Source organism: Heterodontus francisci, chromosome 15, assembly GCF_036365525.1.
Source record: "Heterodontus francisci isolate sHetFra1 chromosome 15, sHetFra1.hap1, whole genome shotgun sequence".
In the NCBI taxonomy this organism is placed as follows: Eukaryota; Metazoa; Chordata; class Chondrichthyes; order Heterodontiformes; family Heterodontidae; genus Heterodontus; species Heterodontus francisci.
In genome coordinates, this window is record NC_090385.1 from 9,743,272 (window position 1) to 9,766,917 (window position 23,646).

Consider the following 23,646-nt stretch of genomic DNA (forward strand, 5'->3'; position numbering starts at 1 on the left):
ATAATGTTTCTGTCATTCGCTGAGGGCAATGGTACAGCTGGGATCTTGGTGAATGATGGTTCCAACATTTTATTTCCTTAACCAATGACATTTAGGATTTGAAAAGAAACGGAGGAATGATGGATAAGGAGGGTGAATTTGAGTCAAATCAGAATTAAAGGCCAGAATTTTAGGTGCTGGCGGAGGCCCCGACCATCGTCTTAAAAGTTGGGGGGCGGGGGGGGTGGCAAGCCCAACTACCCCAGGCCGGGAAGCCATGCAGCAATTTTGTGTGCCCAGGCCCTTAATTGGCCTTGGGCGGTACTTCCATCCCGCTGAGGCAGGAAGTCCCACCTCCAAGAGCTGTCAACAGCGCTTCAGGCCCAGTAGCGCCACCGGAGTTGTGGCCACTGCTGGGACTGCATCCAGCATGAGGAGCAAAAGGGACCCCAACTCCAAAAGAGGTAAGTGGGGTTTCAGGTCTCATCGGACAGTAGGCTGGGCCCCAGTGAGTGGGGTGGGGGTCAATCAAGAGGGCTGGGGCAAATGCTCCAGCGGGGGAAGCCCGTGCTGCTGGGGGGGCCGTCTGGGGGGCACAGGGCTCCCGATCAGGAGGGCCCCCTCCCCCTGTCCCCAGCTTGCAAGGAGGCCGCCTGGTAATACTGGGCGGCCTCCACAGCTGGTGAAGTGCTTGTCCGCCATTAGTAATATATCAGCAGTGGCAGGGGGAGGCTCTTAAGTGGCAATTAAGTGGCTACTTAAGGGCCTCAATTGGCCTGGGGTGGGTGGGCTATTTGCCACCTCCCCCACCACTGTTAAAATGGCAGTGGGGCAGGTAGGCGATGGGAATGGCACGACCCCACGTCCCACTCGATTTTATGCCCCCACCCCCCACCTCCAGCCTACTCCCGGAGGGGGCGAGGGGCCGTAAATTTACGGCCAAAGAGAGGAAAAGAAATATTGGATTAAGGGAGAGAGCAAGAAGTGCCAGATAGGAGAAGTAAGGAAAGACATAAAAATTTATAATTTGATATTTTTTAAATCTCTAAGAAGTTACTAGCTGCTTTAATGAGATTGCACAGTTTAAATTGTTCCCTTTCTAGGCCAGAGAAGTTTATTAGCATCGCATTAACAATTAACACATTCTAACACCATTAAATGTAAGTGGAGAGTTTAATGGGTTGTGCAAATCCAGTAAGTTCTTAAAAATAACAGAAGGCTAAGGGCAGGATGGTGTTTGAAGCTGCATTGAAGATACAGTTGTGATCCAGTCCTGTTCATACGATGGCTGTAATATCCAGAGTGTTTATTCAGGTTCTGTCAATGACATTCTTGTATGCATTAAAGGACGCGACACAAAGGTTTTAAAGAGTATCAGAAACGAGGAGGGAGAGGTAGGGAGGCATAGAGCTTTAGGGAGGGGATTCCAGGGCTTGAAGACTAAGGATTATTAATACTATAGTGAGATAGCAGCGGTCCATATTGATTAAATAGAGTGCCAAACCTTTTACATTGTAGAATTAAATAGAAGGAGAAGTTTGGATAGTTCATAAGGAAACAACAGCAAAGTGTGAGGGACTAGTACAAAGGGCAGAATCTTCCTGGTCCCAAGGAGGCAAGCTTGCAGGCAGGACCAGGAGGAAAGTCAGATATGAGGGCGTCGGGTCAACAGTCCGATGCTGGAGAACTGGCAGCTCAGGCAACTTGAGGTCTTCTGTACTCTAAGAGGCAGAATTGCACTGAACCCTGATAAACTGATTTAACTACATGCTCTGTGATCAAGGGGGCACAGACTCCAGCTCAGAAAATGAACATCTGGGTTTTAGATTGATCTGCCTGTCACAGAGGATGAGGGATGTGTGGATCTAACTCCTTAGGGATACTGTGGAGGCAAGTTCAAAAGGGAATGTGATAGTTCCTTTTTATTTTTGTTCATTCATGGGATGTGGACATCACTGGCAAGGCCAGCATTTATTTCCCATCCTTAATTGCCCTTAAGAAGGTGGTGGTGAGCTGTCACTTTGAACAACTACAGTCCATGTGGTGAAGGTACTTCCACAGTACTGTTAAGTACAGAATCCAAGATTCTGACCCAGCAAGAGTGAAGGTTTGGCAATATAATTCCAAGTTCGGATGACATGTGACTTGGACGGGAACTTGCAGATAGTGGCCTAACAGAGGAAGCAATTGAGGCTAGATCTTGACTCTGCAACAGTTTAAAACTGATGATAGGGAGTCGCGCTTCCCTTTGAAGTCGTTGGAAATAATAATGGAGAGAGATGTTAAACTGGTTGCAGACTCCCCATAGCCTGGTTTACACTATCGAATAAAGTCAAGATCTAATCCCATAACCTGATGTAAAAAACTAGAATACAGGAACAGCAATTTGCCATTAAACAGATGATCTGCAATATCCTTTGATAGACATGCATATTTCTAGCATTAGTTATATTCTGTAGCAATTTATATCAAGTGGCTTCAGTTATTTTTTGTTTATCTATAATTTCAAACGCGAATTTACAAGAAACCAAATAATTTCTTGGATATGCTAATTATGTCTCATATGTTCCACATGGTTGCATAATTCCATTCCTTAATGCATCTTTCATAATGGCCACAGACCTCTGTGAAGATAATTGCTGCTACATATCTTCTCAATTACTGTCATATACATAGGATTCATTGCAACAATACTTTCAAAACAAATTGTCATGTAAATGAGTTTGCCTATTTTTGCAGGCTTAGCTTTTGGTTTAACTGGTGTGCTCGTGTGTTCATAGCCCTTTGCAACTGAATTAAAAATAGGGAGGGAACCAGACAACAAAGGGACAAATGTCTTAGTTGCCAAGGATATTATTCTGGCCAGGTGGGTGATGGCATGGCTGGATTCCATTGTTCACCTCCCAACTGACCACAGCAAGTGTTTTTGTAATACTAGTGTTTTAGCCCCTTGTGTTTTATTTGCCAAATAAATAGACAGTGGCAGGTTTTCTTGTAGGTTTAAAACAGCAGATTAAATACTTATCAAACAATACGCATTCGCAACACCACTCACACACGCATTCACTCTCACACGCACTCTCAAGAGAAGATGGATAGAAAAGTATAGGGTAAAGGGTGTAAAAGTCTGTTGTTTCAGGAATAACCCGTGGGATCCCCTCAGAAGGTGAATTTTAAAGTTGTAGGCCTGTTTTCTGGTTGTCTGATATTCATTGGGCTGTTGCAGTTTCCTGGCGGTTCACTTTGGGTTGAAGACGGTGCTGATGTCTTAGGTCAATTCTCACCAGTAGAAAAGTCGTTTTTGCAAAGTCACTCTCTTGTCTCTCCTGTAGCTAGCTTCCAACTTGTCGCAGCCTGGGTCAACTGTATTGGCTAGAAATGATCTCTCTCTCTCTCTCTCTCGGCCTTGCTGGAATTCAAGATGACTTTTTGTTGCACTGTGTGGCTGAGGAGAGACCAGACTGATATTGTTATCTCTCGGCCTGTCCTGAAAAGACTCCCCCTTTGATCTTCTTAACAATTACCTTTTAAGTTGAATTTTACAAGGGTTGGTTTCATTCATGTGACTTCAGGTTTCAGTCCTAGCTGAGCTATATAATGGCCTTGATGATGGCCCCATTCTGAGGAGATGAGGGGGGGGGGTTCATATTCCATTGTAATGGAGATTATTGGGAGATGAGAAGTCTGATAAAGATCTTATCTCATTGTGTTTGAGTATAGCCCACATCCAGAAGTGATTATCTTTCACATTTCCATGCCAACGAGGCTTAATTGGTGATCTGTCTTAATAGGCACTGATGTAGATTTGAGTGCAAGAGATTCTGAGGGCTTTGTGTCTTCTCCTCAACTTTGTTGACAGCACATGTCCCAGAATTTGAAAAAAATTGTTCCAACTTTATATCTCTTCAGTTTGGTTCTGTGCTTTCATCTCTGCATATCTCATGAGCATGACAATATTAACAGAGACTTCCTGCTCTGCAAGGAAAGGGGTGATCTGGTCATACCAGGTCTATTTCTAGCTGGTTCTAAGTTGTCTGTATTGGAACCTGTCTTTGAGCTGCTACCATTTTATCCAATGCATCCTTTATATCTTTCTAAGGTCTCTTAAGGCAAGGTGTCACAAGAGTTTTGTTTTTTTTATTTGAAAGCTAGGAATTCTGTGTGCTTTTAAAGACTGAGTAAATGAATTTTCTGTGAACATTGAATACTGAAACTTGGGGCTGAATTTTAGCCCCAGCTGAAGAGCGGGAAGGTGGTGGGGGAGGTGTAAAATGAAGTGGGAGGCTTGGGAGCCGTTCCTGACCCAGTCCCGCCTCCGCCACCACTTTATGCAGGGCGGCGGCAGCAGGCGGCGAAAAACAGCCCACCTGCCCCAGGCCAATCAAGGCCCTTAAAGTTTTTACGGATTTTACCCATGGCTGGTCGGGTGGCCCAGGCCCGAGAGAAGCCGCCTGACAAAAGCAGGTGGCTTACTGATGGCCTGGGGGTGAGACCTCATGATCAGGCACCCTGTGCCGAATGGAGGCCACCCCCACTGCCCCAACCACCCCAAACACCCAACATGTCCCCCCACCCCCGTCCTCCCAATCGACCACTCTTGCCTCGCTGGGGCCGGACCGACCACCCCCAGCAAGGCCCGAAAAACTTACCTCCATTCTGGGGCCAACATCTTCCTTCTGATGCTGGGTGTAGTCCCAGCAGTGACCACCACTCCCGGTGGCGCTGCTGGGAGTAAGAACTGCTGGCCCGCTGATTGGCTGGCAGATTCAATAGGTGGGACTTCTTGCCTCAATGAGGTGGCAGTCCTACCTCAGACCAATGAATTCTTGAGGACCTCAAAATGCGGTCTCGATCCCTGGGCCAGGCGAAGGCGGGTTCATGACTGACTTTTTAGTCGGTGGACGGCTCCCGTCCGCCGAGATAAAATTCAGCCCTTGGTGTTTGAACTGAGTGCAGATTGCAAGGCTCCTGTTTCCAAGCAGCTTGACAGGGAAATGACAGGAAGATTTATGACTGTCATATGACTTGATTGTGGGTTTTAGTTTCAGTTTTGCAGTGTAAAAAAGATGAGGGAGCTGGAAGCAGCTGGCAGTGAGCTGGCTGGGACCTGTGTTTGCAGACCAGAGAAAAGACCTACTTTCTAAAAAAGATTTGCCTTTATTGTAAAAAGAAATTCGACATTTGAGGTTGTGGCTGTGGTCTGCCTGGAGAGAGAAAGGACCCCTGGAGAGGAAAACACCCAGGAAAAGAGGAGTTGCTGCTCTCTGTGGAGAAAGGCTCCTTTGCTGAGAGGAAGCCCTGCATTTTAAAAGGTAACAAATTTCTATTGCCTCCACTCTCTGAAAAATCTCTGCCTCAGGATTGATTCCTGTTACCTCTAATATTTTGGGAGCTCAAGAAAGCTTCTATTGCTAGACTGCTATTTCAAAACCCAAGTAGAGCTGTTGCTATATTCTTTGCTGAAAGATCAGTGTGACGCCTGCTGCAGACCAAGTGCTGTGAATGCCTACCCATCACGGACTGTTCATCAACCTTGCCTGGAGAGACTTCGAGTGGCATCCGACTATTCGACTCTGGGACACCTCTCCGACCCGGAAATATCCTACCAGAACATTACCACCCAATTATTTTATTATTCCTAAGAAACAGTTGTAATCTAAAACATTATTTTCCTCCAGTTAACTGTTTTCTTTTTTTTTGAATGTATGTGTGTGTACATGAGGATTAAGAAGAATAAGAAGTTTTAAAAGAATCTTTTCACATATAGAGTTCTTTCATTATTGTTTAAGACTTAATTTATTAAAATTTTGTTATTTAAAGAAACCTGGTTTTGTGTGCTTTAATCTGGGGGACAAATAGTGTTTAATTTGGCTATTTTCTGTGTAGGTGGGAAACTTTACTAATATGCTGTCGAGTAGTGGGACTGAATTAACAGTGCATTACTTCCGCCTTAGTCGTATCACAAGGGAGGAGGTCAATCAGAAAGAAAAGGATTTGAAAAGAGGGAAATAATAATAATTACAACTTTTTCATCCTGGAATCCTCCCTGCATGAGTTAATCTGTTCTGGTCACAGACATGGATTATAAACATAGCGAGTAGTTTTCCTTTGCTCGCAATGAGTTAATAAGATTATAAACACAGTGGGAAGGTTTTCCCTGCTGACTACATTTTAGCAATGTTGTAAATATAGTGGAAAGGTTACCCCTGCTCACTACATGCAAGTAGCGTCACAAACATAGTGAAACAATTCTGACTGATCTAAAAGAACAGGTTTATAATTTTGCACCACATAGCAATGTGAAAAATATCCGCAACACTGTTGCAATGTCAATAACACACAGAGACCAGAGCAAATTGCTCTCACTCCATTGCAGCTTAGTAGTTTTAAGATTTTACAAAGATAGAGATGAACATCTAAGCAATAAGCACTTAGTGAAAAATGAATTTATAATTTAAAAGGAAGCCACAGACAAGGGAATTCTCGTTGGAGAAACAGAAAACAAAGATTGATATATTTTCCCAGAAAATCAAATTCCAAAGAAATTTGCTGTAAACCGTGGCGCGGAGTCAACTCCCCCTTGTCCCCTTTATTCCCTGCACCCACTTGATCCTGGTCGTCACGTGGGACTAAGTCCTCTTAATTCAGGCTCAGGCTGAGTCTGGAGTTTGGGATATCAGGTTACAAGAGAGCCACCCTCCAGCTTAATCCACAGCTACAGTTAATGGCTTCGTACAAAGAGGATGAACTCAGTCCTTTCTTTAACTATCAATTTACTTTATTCACATTGTTGTACAATGTAAGAATAAGGCTTATCCACTTAGTTAGACAAAAGCATGCAACTCCAACTGAGTTATACAGTTAGTAACAAAACTAGCTAGAATTCATAAGCACATCCACTAGGTTCCTCTGACCTTTCCCTCACCTAGTCACAGAATACTTAAAGATATTACCCAAAAAAGGGAAAGTTAACGCTGGCCAGACGTTCTGTTCTCTCTCTCTCTTCTACGTCGTCGCCGCGTTGCTCATGCAGGGTCTTCCGCTTCCACGATGGTTGATCCCCGGAGTCTTCGCTGGCTCTATGCCCAAAAAGCTCTATTCTTATCCTCCCTCTTATCTCTCCAAATCTGAGCTGTCTCTTTCCGGTTGGTTTAAGACTGCTCCCCTCGTTCACATCTTCTCTTAATTGGCCCAGGCCCAAAAACCCCAGTATCACACCGTGTCCAAATAAGGCCCTTTTCCTGTGATCGATCCTTTGTCTTGTCTCATAAAGTAATTAGTTCAAACTGGTTTTTACCAGCACAGGCCAGTGTCCGAGCTCCAGGTTACTACAGGTCAAACAATCCCAGCAGTTTGTAACTGATTCTGTATTTCTTACAGCCCCTGGCCAACATTGCTTAATTATCGAAAATGTGTCTTTAACCTTTACTTGCAAACCGAGCACAGTGCGTTTTCCATGCCGGAAGATCTACTGTGGATATGATCTACTCCATACAGCAGCTACATAGGAAGTGTAGGCAACAGAGTATACCCCTTCACGTTACTTTTGTAGATCTTAGTAAGGCATTCGGCACCGTCAGCAGAGCAGGGCTCTAAAATATTTTGGGAAAAATTGACTGTCCACTGAAGCTCCTCAGTCTCATTTGCTCTTTCCATGAAAACATACATTGCATTGTACAGTTTGATGGCTCCAACTCCGACAGTTTCGAAGTGAAGAATGGAGTGAAATGGGTGTGTGTCCGAGCCCCCACTCTGTTTGGCATCTTCTTCTCCACGCCCTTCACCTTCACCTTCCCTGCAGATATGGAAGGAGTCTTGTTGTGGACAACTCACTCACCACACGAGGAGACTCAGGTACAGGTTTTGATCATTTATTCAAGCGTACGCAGGGAGTGACCACATCAGGCAGTCTGAGATAGTACTCTCATTTCACACACAAAGGTATACTTAGATACTGTTCTTGTCATGCAATATGATGAAACAATGGATGGTTGATCATACACTCTAATGAATACACAGTTCTAGTCTTATCATTGCTCCCACCAGATGTCTCTAGCCTGGGTCCAATATCTCTTTGTTTCACACTAGTCAAACATTCCATAGTTTGCTGATTGTGCAGCCTGGGCTGATTCTAGTTTCAACATTCATTCCCTAACCTTGTCTTTTGCAGCTTGTTTGCCTCTTTCCCATCCTGTATTAACTATATTCTGCTGAGCTGCCTTTCTAATACACATTTCATGTCTACTGAACCCGTTCTGTCTATTTGCACACTAGGTCAGACAGGAAGCTCTACAATCTATCAAGGCTGAAGGTGAAGACAAAAACACATCACGTCCTGATCAGAGAATTCCTTTACATTGATGATGCTGTGCTAGTCGCTCACACGGAAACTCAGCTACAAAGAATCCTGGACTGTCTTTCTCATGCTTGTAACTTGTTGTCCTTGATGTCAAGAAAACCATGGTCATGGGACAAGGTGTTGCATCTCCACCTCTGATCACATTAAATAACACCCCACTGGAAGTGGTTAGCAAATTCTGCTATTTTGGGTCCACGGTGACAGACAGTCTCTCCCTTGATACAGAGCTCGATACACTGATAGGGAAAGCAGCTACCACCTTTGGCTGACTTGTGAAACAGCATGGGATAACACCAAGCTGACCCTTAGGACCAAGCTGATGGTTTATAAGGCCTGTGTTCTCAGCACCTTGCTGTATGGCTGTGAAACATGGGCGACTTACAGCTCCGAAAAGAAGCTCAATAATTTCTATCTTCGCTGTCTGCGGCACATCATGGGTATATCCTGGCAGGACAAAATCACAAATGTGTCAGTCTTCTCAAAGGCAGAACTCCCCATGTGTTGGCACTAATCAAACAGAGGTGGTTTTGGTGGATCAAACACATCCGCAGAATGGAAGATGGTCACATACCCAGGGACCTTCTGTATGGTGAGGGAGCTAGGGCCAGATGACCAGTGGGGTGCCCAAAACTCCGCTTCAAGGAGGCTTGCAAGCATGACATGAAGGCTCTAAATGTCGACTATCGCACTTGGGAATCACTAGCTGGTGAAAGAGGGAAATGGCGACACATTCCAGGGACTGGTGTTCACTACCACCATGACCAATGGCTACAACAGCTTAGCAACAGGAGCCAATGTCAAAAACAACAACTCACAGTGTCACCTGGCAGCTTCATGAGCGGCACTTGTGGCAGAACCTGCCTCTCAAGGATTGGCCTTCACAGCCATCAGCAAAGGTGCACTAAGAGAAGACACCCCACCTGAATGGGTTGTTTGCTGCATGTCCATCATCTTTTATAGATGGAAGGAGGCCAGTGGATAGCACTTGCACTTCCGAGTCAGAAGGTTCAATCCGCTGCAGGCTGACAGGCCCAGTGCAGTGCTGAGTGAGTGCCGCACTGTCTGAGGTGCTGTCTTTCAGATGTGGCATTAAACCAAGGCCCAGTTTGCCCCCTCAGGTAGATGCAAAAGATCCCATGGCGTCATTTTGAAGAGAGAAGGAGAGTTCTGCGATGTGCTTTGGTCAATATTTATCCTTGAATCAACATACTAAAAAGAACAGATTATCTGGTCATTATCACATTGCTGTTTGTGGGAGCTTGCTGTGGGCATATTGGCTGCTGCATTTCCTACATTACAACAGCGACTACACTTCAAAAAGTGCTTCATTGGCTGTAAAGTGCTTTGGAAGTCCTGTGCTTGTGAAAGATGCAACAGAAATGTAAGTTCTTTTATGAAAAACAGTTTTACATTTTTGCAGCCATTAATTTTAACAATGCAAACAAGAACTAGTCAATCCATTTTTAAAATTTGTTCATGGGTTGTGAGTGTCACTGACAAGGCCAGCATTTATTGCCCATCTCAAATTGCCCTTGAGAAGTTGGTGGTGAATCACTCGCTGGAGAATTCCCAGTCTCTGACCTGCTCTTGTAGCCACAGTATTTATGTGGCTGGTCCAGTTGGGTTTCTGGTCAATGGTAACCCCCAGGATATTGATAGTGGGGGATTCAGTGATGGTAATGCCATTGAACGTCAAGGGGAGATGTTTAGATTCTCTCTTGTTTGAGATGGTCATTGTTTGGCACTTGTCTGGTGTGAATATTACTTCAAAGAAGAATCATAGAATGGTTACAGCACAGAAGGAGGCCATTCAGCCCATTGTGTCAGTGTGGCTCCCTGCAAGAGCAATTTACCTAGTCCCACTGCCCTGCCTTTCTCTCATAGAGCTGCAAATGTTTTCTCTTCAGGTAATTATCCAAAGGCTGAATCTTCTGTGGGCAAAATAAATGGCGGAGCCGCCGCAATCTTCCGTTCAGCGGCTCATTTAAATAACCGGGGCGGGCCGTCCCCACCCCGATCACATGGAGAGGGCGGGCTGTTCATCCCCGGCAATGGTGTGAGCTGCCTGTGCACAGGCACTGATGCCATTTTTAAAGGGCTGCCAGCCCACTGGGAAATTTAAATATTTAAAGGTAAAGTAAAGAAAAAGAAATAAAGACATTTTTCTGCCCCTCTCCCACCACCCCCCAATAACAATAAAATTAATTATTTGCTCTTTCCCCCGCAGAAATCTTGTCCATCTGATCTTCCCTGCCCCCCGCCCACCAAACTGCACAAACTTTAAACTCCAACCCTTTCCACCATCTCCAACATTAATGATGATACTTTGACCCCATTCCCACCCCACTCGCACACTGATAAACTCACCTCCTCCTCCCTCCCCATCAGTGTGGTGCCTCATTTCCCCGGACAGGGATCCGAAGGCACGGCAGTGCCGGCCACTGGGCCAAAGATCGCAACGGGACATCAGGTGGTGACGTGAGTATCATTAATTCATTCATTTTAATTTATTTAAAGATGCAAACGGGGGTCCCATCTCCAACCAGTGGGGCGCCGCCACAAAGCCTCACCACCATCGGTAATGTGGGGCCGGGCCCTCCCGACGTTGAGGTGTGTGGCAGCTGCCTCCCAGAGGCATTTTCATGCCACCTCCTGCCACGGACTCCGACGCCAGTGGGAGAACAAAATCCAACCCCATTTCTCTTTTAAAAGCCTCATTTAAATCTGCCCCCAACACACTTCCAAGCAGTGGATTCCAGATCCTAGCCACTCGATGTGTGAAAATGTTTTCCTCATGTCACCATTGCTTCTTTTGCCAATCAACTTAAAACAGTGTCCTCTGCTTCTCAACCCTTCTGCCAATGGGAACAGTTTTTCCCTATCTACTCTGTCCAGACCCCTCATTATTTTGAACATCTCTATCAAATCTCCTCTTAATTTTCTCTTCTCCAAGGAGAACAGCCCCAGCTTCTCCAACCTATCCATGTAACTGAAGTTCCTCATCCCTGGAACTACTCTCATGAATCTTTTCTGCACCCTCTCTAATACCTTCACATCCTTCCTAAAGTGTGGTGCCCAGAACTGGACACAATACTCCAGTTGAGGCTGAACCAGTGTTTTATTACAGGTTTATCATAACTTCCTTGTTTTTGAACTCTATGCCCTATTTATAAAGCCGAGGATCCCTTATGCTTTATTAACTGCTTTCTCAGCCTGTACTTCAACAATTTGTGCAATATACCCCCAGGTCTCTCTCTGCACCCTCCTTTGAATTGTACCCTTCATTTTATATCGCCTCTCCTCATTCTTCCTTCGAAAATGAATCACTTGATACTTCTCTGTATTAAATTCCATCTTCCATGTGTTCACTCATTCCACCAGCCTATGTCCTCTTGAAGTTTATCACTATCCACCTCACAGTTCACAATACTTCCAAGTTTTGTGTCATCCACAAATTTTGAAATTGCACCCTGTACATCCAAGTCTAGGTCATGAATATATATAAGGAATAGCAGGGGTGCAAACATCAACCCCAGGGAATCCCACTATATACCTTCCTCCAGTCCGAAAAACAACCATTCGCCACTGCTCTCTCTTTCCTGTCACTCAGCCAATTTCGTATCGATGCAGCTACTGTCCGTTTTTTTCATGAGCTCAAACTTTGCTGAGAAGCATTTTATGGGACACACTGTCATCTGCCTTTTGGAAGACCATGTATACCACATCAACTGCATTACCCTCATCAACTCTCTATGTTACCTCATCAAAAATTCAAACAAGTCAGTTAAACATGATTTGACTGTGACAAATCCTTGCTGTCTTTCCTTAATTAATCCAAATTTGTCCATTAATTTGGTCTATTAATTTTGAATGGAATTAACCTTTCTAAAAACTTTTCCACCACTGAGGTTGAAATGACTGGCCTTTAGTTTTTGGCCTTATCCTTACACACTTTTTGAACAAGTATGTAATGTTTCTCTTCGACTCGAAGTCGAATTTTATTTGCAGCACCTGTGGAAGAGTCTGTCACTCTAGAATTGGCCTTTATAGCCACTCCAGGCGCTGCTGCACAAACCACTGACCTCCTGCAGGCGCTTACCCATTGTCTCTCGAGACAAGGAGGCCAAAGAAGAAGAAGAAGAAAGAAGAATGTAATGTTTGCAATTCTCCACCCCTCTGGAACTACCCATGTGTCGAAGGACGTTTGAAAGATTATGGTCAGTGCCTTCACAATTTCCACCTTTACTTCCCTCAGTATTCTTGGATGCATCTCATCGACTTCAAGAACACCCAACCCATCTAATACCTCCACTTTATTAATTTTTAGCCCATCCAGTGTCTCAACTACCTTCACTTTCACTATGACTTGGGCAGCATCTTCTTCCTTGGTGAATGCAGATGCAAAGTACTCAATTATTACCTCAGCCATGCCCCCTGCTTCCATGTGAAAATCCCCTTTCAGGTGCCGAATCAGCTCACTCCTTCTTTTATCTCATTTTTACTATTTATATGCCTATGGAAGACTTATTAAGCCACATCCAGACATGAATGGTGGTGGACAATTAAACAACTGACAGGAGGAGGAGGCTCCACAAATATCCCCATCCTCAACGATGGGGGAGCCCAGCACATCAGTGCAAAAGACATGGCCAAAGCATTTGCATCCATCTTCAGCCAGAAGTGCCGAATGGATGATCTGTCTCAGCCTCCTCCTGAGGTCCGCAGCAGCATAGATGCCAGTCTTTAGCCAATCCAATTCACTCCACGTGATATCAAAAAACTTCTGAAGGCACTGGATACTGCAAAGGCTATGGGCCCTGACAACATTCCGGCAATGTACTGAAGACTTGTCGTCCAGAACGAGCCACGCCCCAAGCAAAGCTGTTCCAGTATCGCGATAACACTGGCATTTACCCGGCAATGTGAAAAATTTCCCAGGTATGTCTTGTGCACAAAAAGCAGGACAAATCCAACCTGGCCAATTACCACCCGATCAGTCGACTCCCGATCATCAGCGAAGTGATGGAAGGGGTTATCGACAGTGCTATAAAGTGGCACTAGTTCAGCAATAAGCTGCTCACTGATGCTCAGTTTGGGTTCTGCCAGGGCCACGCAGCTCCTGATCTCATTACAACCTTGGTTCAAACATGGACAAAAGAGCTGAACTCCAGAGGTGAGGTGAGAGTGACTGTCCTTAACATCAAGACAGCATTTGACTGAGTATGGCATCAATGAACCCTAGCAAAACTGGAGTCAATGAGAATCAGGGAGAAAACTCTTTGTTGGTTGGAGTCATACCTAGCACAAAGGAAGATGGTTGTGGTTGTTGAAGGTCAATCATTTCAGACCCAAGACGTCACTGCAGGAGTTCTTCAGGGTAGTGTCCTAGGCCCAACCATCTTCAGCTGCTTCATCAATGACCTTCCTTCCATCATAAGGTCAGAAGTGGGGATGTTTGCTGATGACTACACAATGTTCAGCACCATTCATGATTCCTGAGATACTGAAGCAGCCTGTGCCAATATGCAGCAAGACTTGGACAACACCCAGGCTTGGGCTCATAAGTGACAAATAACATTCACGCCAGACAAGTGCCAGGCAATGACCATCTCCAACAAGACAGAATCTAACCATCCTTGACGTTCAATGGCATTACCATCACTGAATCCCCCCACTACCAATATCTTGCAGGTGTCACCATTGACCAGAAACTGAACTGGACCAGCACATAAATACCGTGGCTACAAGAACAGGTGAGAGGCTAGGAATTCTGCGGTGAGTAACTCACCTCCTGTCTCCCCAATTCCTGTCCACCCTCTACAAGGCACAAGTCAGGAGTGTGATGGAATACTCTCCACTTCCCTGGATAGGTGCAGCTCCAACAACGCTCAAGATGCTCAACACCATCCAGGACAAAGCAGCCTGCTTGATTGGCACCCCATCCACAAACATTCACTCCCTCCACCACCGACGCACAGTGGCTGCAGTGTGTACCATCTACAAAATGCACTGCAGCAACTCACCAAGGCTCCTTCGACAGTACTTTCTAAACTCAGGACCTCTACCACCTCGAAGAACAAGGGCAGCAGATGCATGGGAACACCACCACCTGCAAGTTCCCCTCCAAACCACAACCATCCTGAATTGGAAATATATTGCCGTTCCTTCACTGTCACTGGTCAAAATCCTGGAACTCCCTTCCTAACAGCACTGTGAGTATACCTACACCCCAAGGGCTGTAGCGGTTCAAGAAGGCAGCTCACCACCACCTTCTCAAAGGCAATTAGGGATAGGTAATAAATACTGACCTAGCTCGAGACGCCCACATCCCCGAAACGAATAAAGAAAAAGCATGAATGTTGCCCTGGTCTTGCTGCATGCAGGGACAGACTGCTGACTATTTGAAGAGTTGTGAATGGTACTGAATACTGTGCAATCACCATTGAACCTCATCATCGATGAAGCAGCTGAAGATGGGACCCTCAAAAACTCCTGCAGTGATGATCTAGGGAATAGATGTTTTGCCTCCAACAATCACAACCATCTGACATTGTGCTAGCTATGACTCATCAGTAAAGTGATGGAAGGTGTCATCAACAGTGCCATCAAGTGGCACTTGCTTAGCAACAACCTGCTCAGTGACGCTCCGTTTGGGTTCCGCCAGGGCCACTCAGCTCCTGACCTCATTACAGCCTTGGTTCAAACACGGACAAAAGAGCTGAACTCAAGAGGTGAGGTGAGAGTGACTGCCCTTGACGTCAAGTCAGCATTTGACCGAGTATGGCATCAAGGAGCCTAGCAAAACTGAGGTCAATGGGAATCAGGGGGAAAACCCTCCACTGGCTGGAGTCATACCTAGCACAAAGGAAGATGGTTGTGGTTGTTGGAGGTCAATCATCTGAGCTCCAGGACATCACTGCACGAGTTCCTCGGGGTAGTGTCCTAGGCCCAACCATCTTCAGCTGCTTCATCAATGACCTTCCTTCAATCATAAGGTCAGAAGTTGGGATGTTCGCTGATGATTGCACAATGTTCAGCACCATTCGTGACTCCTCAGATACTGAAGCAGTCTGTGTAGAAATGCAGCAAGACCTGGACAATATCCAGGCTTGAGCTGATAAGTGGCAAGTAACATTCACGCCACACAAGTGCCAGGCAACGACCATCTCCAACAAGAGAGAATCTAACCATCTCCCCTCCAACGGCATTACCATCGCTGAATCCCCCATTATCAACATCTTAGGGGTTAGCATTGACCAGAAACTGAACTGGAATAGCCATATAAACACCGTGGCTGCAAGAGCAGGTCAGAGGCTAGGAATCCTGAGGCGAATAACTCATCTCCTGACTCCCCAAAGCCTGTCCACCATCTACAAGGCACAAGTCAGGAGTGTGATGGAATACTCTCCACTTGCCTGGATGGGTGCAGCTCCAACAACACTCAAGAAGCTCGACACCATCCATGACAAAGCAGCCCGCTTGATTGGCACCCCATCTACAAACATCCACTACCTTCACCACCGACGCACAGTGGCAGCAGTGTGTACCATCTACAAGATGCACTGCAGCAATGCATCAAGGCTCCGTAGACAGCACCTTCCAAACCCGCGACCTCTACCAACTAGAAGGACAAGGGCAGCAAATACATGGGAACACCACCACCTGCAAGTTCCCCTCCAAACCACAACCATCCTGAATTGGAAATATATCGCCGTTCCTTCACTGCCGCTGGTCAAAATCCTGGAACTCCCTTCCTAACAGCACTGTGAGTATACCTACAACCCAAGGGCTGTAGCGGTTCAAGAAGGCAGCTCACCACCACCTTCTCAAGGGCAATTAGGGATGGGCAATAAATGGGCCTGGCCAGCGACACCTACATCCCATGAATGAATAAAAAAAAAGCAGTGGAGTGTTTTCCCACTGATTCCCATTGACCTCAATTCTGCTAGGGGTCCTGGATGCCACACTCGGTCAAATGCTGCCTTGATGTCAAGGACTGTTAATCTTGTCTCACCTCTTGAATTCAGCTTTTTTGTCCATGTTTGGACCAAGGCTGTAATGGTGTCTGGAGCCGAGTGCCCCTGGAGGAACCCAAACTGAACATTGGTGAGCAGGGTATTGCTGTGTTGGTGTCGCTTGACAGCATTGTTGACGACACCTTCCATCACTTTGCTGATGATTAAGAGTAGAGTGATGGGGCAGTAATTGGATGAGTTAGATCTGTCCTGCTTTATACAGACACATACCTGGGCAATTTTCCACATTGTTGGACAGATGCCAGTGTTGTAGCTGTACTGGAACCGCTTGGCTAGTTCTGGAGCACAAGTCTTCAGTACTAATGCCGGGATGTTGCCAGGGTCTAACCAGTGCCTTCAGCCTTTTCTTAATATTGCATGGAATGAATCAAACTGGCTGAAGATTGGCATTTTGATGTGGGGGTCTTCAGGAGGAGGCCGAAATGGATCATCCACTCAGTATTTCTTGCTGAAGATGGATGCAAATGTTTCAATCTTGTCCTTTACACTGATGTGCTGGTCTATCCCATCATTGCAGAAGTAGGTGTTTGTGGAGCCTCCTCCTCCTGTTAGTTATTTGCTTAATTGTCCACCACTCACTCGGACATGCACACACAGACATGGACACGCAGGCATACGCTCACACGCATGCGCCCATACATGTGCGCACACAGGCATAAGCACAGTCATGTATGCACACATACATACACACATATGCACATGTCTACACATGCACACACTCACACATGCAGTCAGACACGCACATATACATACACTCCTGCTTATGCACGCTGATTCACATGCACTGACACAGTAACTCGTGCACAAACACCTGACAAATGACCTGCCTTCACAGAAGGATTACTACAGAGAGGGAGAGAAAACAATCAGCAAATAGAACAGTAAAATGGATGAAGAAGTGAATGACAGTACTACTTTAATGAGTGAGAATAGTAACCAAGGGCTCAATTCTAAGAGAGATGCACTAATAAGCCCAAACATTATTTTGCTCTGGTTTGCTGCCTGACGTCTCTATTGCAGGTGACAATGATGTTAATGGCTTACTAAATTTAGCTAAGCTATGCTGTCTCAGATTTGGTGAAGTGGATAAAATTTGTTCATTTACATCAGGGTTAAACCAGCCCTATCCAATGAATCACAAGGACCTAATTTGAAATGCACCAACAGCACTCTGAGGAAAAGGCAAAATTTTACTCAAAGTGAGAAAAAAAACGAGTGAAGCTTTTAGGATTTTTATATTTAAATTGTTTGCCAGTTCAAAGGACAAAATGTGACTAGATCTCCCTATTCTCTTTTCTGTTCTGCTCTTGTTCAGACTTTTCCACTTAATTTTTATTCTTTTACCTTTCCTTAGAATCCTTTTAATTCTCTCCTTTTTTACATGCTGCATGCTCAGTTTTTGCACACAAATATGAACTCAAAAATGGATGAAATGTAAAATTAACACAGACACAGTCACACACACACAGAGTCACAATGCAGAACTTCCATAATTGCAAAGTACTGAAATAAAGGCAGAAAATTTTGGAAATACTCAGCAGGTCTGGCAGCATCTGTGAAGAGTTAACTTTTCAGGTTGGTCATTGAACTGAAACGTTAACTCTGTTTCACTCTACATAGATGCTGCCAGACCTGCTGAGTATTTCCAAACTTCTGTGTTTTTATTTACAAAATGTTCACTCCCATTTGTCGATCCGCTGGAGACCAGGGTTTTCGGTGGTAGGATGGATGGATGGATAGTTTTCTAATATAAATACATGGACACAGTGTGTGTTCATGTGTGTCCAAGTGTGTGGGTGGATGTATCTGTGTATATGTATTTATAATCTGTGTGTATGCGTGTATGTCTTTGCGTACGGTGGAGTCGTGGTTATGTCTCTGAACCACTAATCCAAAGAACGTGTTTAAATCCCAACACAGCAATTTTATAATTTGAATTTACTTTAACAAGCTGGATATAGAAAGCAATTATCTGTAAAAGAAGTGACTGTGAAGCTGTCGAATTGGTGCAAAATCCCATCTGGTTCACTCGTATCCTTCAAGGTAGGAAATCTGCCATCTTTACCATGCCAGTCCCACATCAACATGTTGAGTTTGAATTGCCCTCTGGAGTGCCCTAGCAAGGTAACTTAGGGACGGGTAATAAATTCTCATGGACACCCACATCTTGAGAATGAATAGTAAAAATTGTGCATGTGTGTGTGTGTGCACTTTTCCCAGGGTATGGTCACAACAACATTCCATCCATCCTATCTGTTCCATGAGGCCAGCTTGCAATCCAGTAACAAAAATGAAAGATTTCAAAGACAAAACACACACCAAATTAAAGCATAATGTTTACTCCAATCACTGCCCAGTCGATTGTTAAACTCTTATGTGTTGGATCATTTTCCTTAATTTTGCTGAAACTCTCCACATCTTCTGAAATTTGTTGTCTGCAATGCTTTCTTTATGTCTGTCGACACTTCTTTATTACCACTGATATTTTATCATTGTTTACAAATCCTGTTTCAAAATGAACTTGGGCTTTTTACAGTATGCTATTTAGTGATCAATAACTCATTGTTTTTGATACCATTCCTCCTTAACTCTGTTCCTGCGCCTCACTAATTCAAAATGCCATTTCTATCACACTTTGCTGATCTCATGTTAACATATAAGCAATCCACAGACTTTCAAGGCGATATCTGTGTTTGAAACCCCATCCTTCATGTTGGAAAACCATTGGTATTGGCTGCCTTGTTGTGAAAGTCTTGTCATTGCAACCAATTGCAGCATTGAAGTTCTGTAGATATGAAAAAAACCAATTAAAACTAATCTGTAGGCACACCACCCAGATAAAAGTGACCAGAAACTGAACTGGAGTAGCCATATAAATACCGTGGCTACAAGAGCAGGTCAGAGGCTAGGAATCCTGCGGCGAGTAACTCACCTCCTGACTCCCCAATGCCTGTCCACCATCTACAAGGCACAAGTCAGGAGTGTGATGGAATACTCTCCACTTGCCTGGATGGGTGCAGCTCCAACAACACTCAAGAAGCTCAACACCATCCAGGACAAAGCAGTCCGCTTGATTGGCACACCATCCCCAAACATTCACTCCCTCCACCACCGACACACAGTGGCAGCAGTGTGTACCATCTACAAGATGCACTGCAGCAACGCACCAAGGCTCCTTAGACAGCACCTTCCAAACCCGCGACCTCTACCACTTCGGAGGACAAGAGCAGCAGATGCAAGGGAACATCACCACCTGCAAATTCCCATCCAAGTCACACACCATCCTGACTTGGAACTATATCGCCGTTCCTTCACTGTCGCTGGGTCAAAATCCTGGAACTCCCTTCCTAACAGCACTGTGGGTGTACCTACACCCCACATGGACTGAAGGCAGCTCACCACCATCTTCTGAAGGGCAATTAGGTATGGGCAATAAATGCTGGCCTAGCCAGTGACACCCACATCCCAGGAATGAATAAAAAAAAACTGCACACTCTTAAATCAGGAAATTGTGCTTCACTGAAATTATTCTTTTTTTTTCTCCCATTAAGAAAACTCGAACTCCTCTAATCCTATTTGAAATTGTCTTATTGTTGCAATAGTACACTTCACATTGTCAGGCTAGACAACTTGCCAAGAATGACGCATATTAATTTCACCATATGGACATTAAATTTCAAACTGCTGCTGAAGTGAAGAAAGGACTTGTTTAAAAAAATCACCAGGCCCTTGGCTGGAAAAACATTTTTGTGTACGAAAAGCCAGTGCTTGGAAGGACAAAGGGGCTATTCCCTGCTCCAATTTAACCCACAATGGACTTTGAGCACCAGGTATCGTGTGTAAGAAGAGACGTTCCAGGGTCAGCTAAAACCAGAGAATCCACAAACAGATGTGGTCAGATCAGCTAGTCACATGACTATCCTGCTTGGCAACCTGGGCTTTTCTGAATGGTACAAACAGTTTGAACTCAGAGTATCTGTTTGCTCCTGGGCTGAAAAGACCTCTCCTGGCTGGCTTACCACAGCCTCTCCTGTCTGCTCCCATCTCATTCTCATGGAACTCCAAATCTACTGAAGACACATGAACCCCAAGAGAGAAAAGTCTCCTACAGCAAACAAGGTTTAAGAAGAATACTGGGCCCCAACAAAAAGCAAGATCTACCTACAATCAAGGACTCTACAGTGATCTTGAGGATCCGTAACAAAAACCCGCTTCAGAGATTGCCTCAAACTTTTCCACTTTATTTCTTCTGCTCTATTCTGTCTCTATCTGCATGTGTGCATCGTATATGCATGCTAGCGTGGGCATGTTGTGTATCCGTAGGTGTTAGCCGAATTAGAGTTTACATTTAAGTTTAATAAATTTCAATCTTTCTTCTTTAAACCTAAGTAAACTTGTTTGTGGTGGTTTCTTTGCCTTATAATTGGAAAGCGGTGAGCAAGGATTCACCAAGGGTGAGCTAAAAACAGTGTGTTTAAAAAAACCCCGTTATGGTAAGACCAGGTGAAGGCTGAGAGGGAACCCTAGACCCCTTTCTCACCTGCTCGTAACAATATGCACACAGTTTCCTTCCTTTCTGAGATGAAGGCAAAATCTCACAATATATGTTTAACAAGTAACAAATGTGCATAAGTGATCCCATGACACAATTTGAAGAAAAGCAGAAATTTCTCCACAGTGGCCTGGACAACATTTATCTCTCAACCAACATTACTAAGAACAGATAAGATTTATCTTAATGCTGTTTGTGTGAACTTGCTGTGCACCAATTGGCAGCTGTGTTTCCCACATTACAACAATGACTACATTTCTTCATTTGACTTCGTTGGTTATACAATGTTTTGGGGCATCCAGAGATCATGAAAGGTGCTATAGAAATGCAGGATGGAATTTTACGCCCCCCCCCAATGAGCAGGATGGTGGCGGGCAGGGGCGTAACATTGAGCGGGAGGCAGGGTGGCTGTTCCCGAGCCCCTCCCGCCCCCGCTGCAATTTTACATGGGGCGGCAAGTAATGGCCCTCCTGCCCCAAGCCAAACAATGCTCTTAAGTGGCCAATTAATTGCCACATAAAGGCCTCCTCCCATCGAGGGCCCCAAGAACACTGCCAGGTACGACTTGGTGGCCTTCTTGGAGGCTGGGGAGAGGCGCCCTCCTGATCGGGCACCCTGTGCCCCACGGAGGGCCACGCCCGAAGCCCACCCACCCCTACTGCACAACACTCTCCTCCCCCGCCCCCCTCCCGCCAGCAATCAGGACCTGGCCGATTGTCACCTTGATTCCGGGGCCATCCTTCACCTGGCTTATGATGGTTGGGCGTAGTCCCAGCATTGGCTACTGCTGCCGGTGGCGCTGCTGGGACTAAGTTGCCAGCCCACTGATTGGCTGGCAGCTGCTTTAGGTGGGACTTCCTCCCTCAAAGAGGCAGGAGGTCCCACCCAAAGCCAATTAAGGACCTGGGCAGCGTAAAATCCCAGTGTTTCTCCTCAGGCTCAGCGGAGGCAGGCTCGCCACCAACTTTTCGGCCAGTGGACACGGCCTCTGGCACAACGTTAAATTCTGGCAGCAAATTCATTTGAATATTTGAATTTGGAATAAATCTAAAATTAAATGGGAAATTTCATTTACGAATAACTTTCAATGTTATTGTTAATTTTTCTTACACTATCGTCACGGGTCTACCATGGCTGACATATACAACATTGGAATTGATCCTTATTTTCCTTCAAAATCTATTGAAATTTCCTCCATCCGTTTAAAGCATTTCAATGTGCCAAAGTAGAGATAAGCAGCTGGATTTTACCAGCCCTTTGGAGAAGGGCTGGAGCTGGGAGTGTTGGCAATATTGCAGGGGAAGGGGTCAGGAGGGGAGTCCAATGTCTTCCTGCTGCCACGGCATATTACCAGCGGTGGATACCTCAGTGGTGCTGCCACCCACCAGGTGTTCAATTGTGCCAAGTAAGTGCCCAATTAAGGGCCACCTCCCACCTGCACTGGCATTTTGCTGGTGTCAGGAGGTGCTGCTGCCATCTGGGGAGACCACTGGATGAGCCCTGATGACCTCTCGTATGGTTCCTTGGAGGTGGAGGCCCATTAAGAAGCCCCCAACGGCAATAGTCAGCCCACAGCCATGGTGCCAGCATTAGAATAGGCCTACCCCATTCCCAATCGGCAGGGCCTTCCTGTCTGACCCTGGTACGGTAAGCAAAAAAACTTAACTTGTCTCCATGGGTGTCTCGGCACGGAGGCACCCTCTTCCCCATTCTGCTGCCTCAGCAGGGCCCACCGCAAGCAGTAGTGCTGCCGAGGCTGTGGAGATGCTGGTCCTCTGCTCGGTCTGGCAACTCTGTAAGGTGGTCCACCATCCTCAATTGGACAGCGGTCCTGCCGGCAGCTTCTTAATTGGCTGCTGCCAAAAACAATACCATCCCAGGGTCCCGCCGCCCGCCGGCATGCGGTTGGCTCCCGCTTTTGGTCTCGGCGGCGGGCCTTCTCAACCGCTGATAAGATTCAGCACAAGAAATAGAGAAGGAGAAACTTTGAAAACAAGAGTATTTCACCAGGAAAAAAAAGACAAGCAAATTAGAGCGAGATTAAAGAAAAAACATTGCTCACCTTCCATGGCAAAAACAAATTGGCCAAAATTGGTAGTGATGGGAACTGGAAAGGATATAAATTAGAAACCCAGGAGTAGAAGTGGGACCTGGAGCATCAGGTGCCAGGAAGATTTCCAAATATGGGATATTTCAATTAGGATCAGAACCATTCAATGCCACTTACCCCAGCGGTAATCTGTTTTCAAACTGACTGAGCTCTCACTATAGCATTCCATTTCCAAATTAATTCACAGGCTGTCAGCATTGCTGGCAAGGCTGGCATTTATTGCCCATCCACCTATGTGCCCCTTGAGAAGATGGGGTGGACCTTCTTCTTGAACAGCTGCGGTCCTTGGGGCAGAGATACACCCACTGCACTGTTAAGGAGGGAGTTTCAGGATTTTGACCCAGCGACAGTGAAGGAACGGTGAGATAGTTCCAAGTCAGGATGGCGTGTGGCTTGGAGGGGAACTTGCAGCTGGTGGCGCTCCCATGTGCCTGCTGCCCTTGTCCTTCTGGATGGGAGAGGTTGCTGGTTTGGGCGGTGCTTTTGAAGAAATAACATACCACATTTGGAATCTCTTAAAGATACTTCAAGCCAATAGTATATTCCCTTGCAGATAGAAAATTAAGGGACAATCCATTCGAGATGCTAAAATGATTAAATGATTTGATCG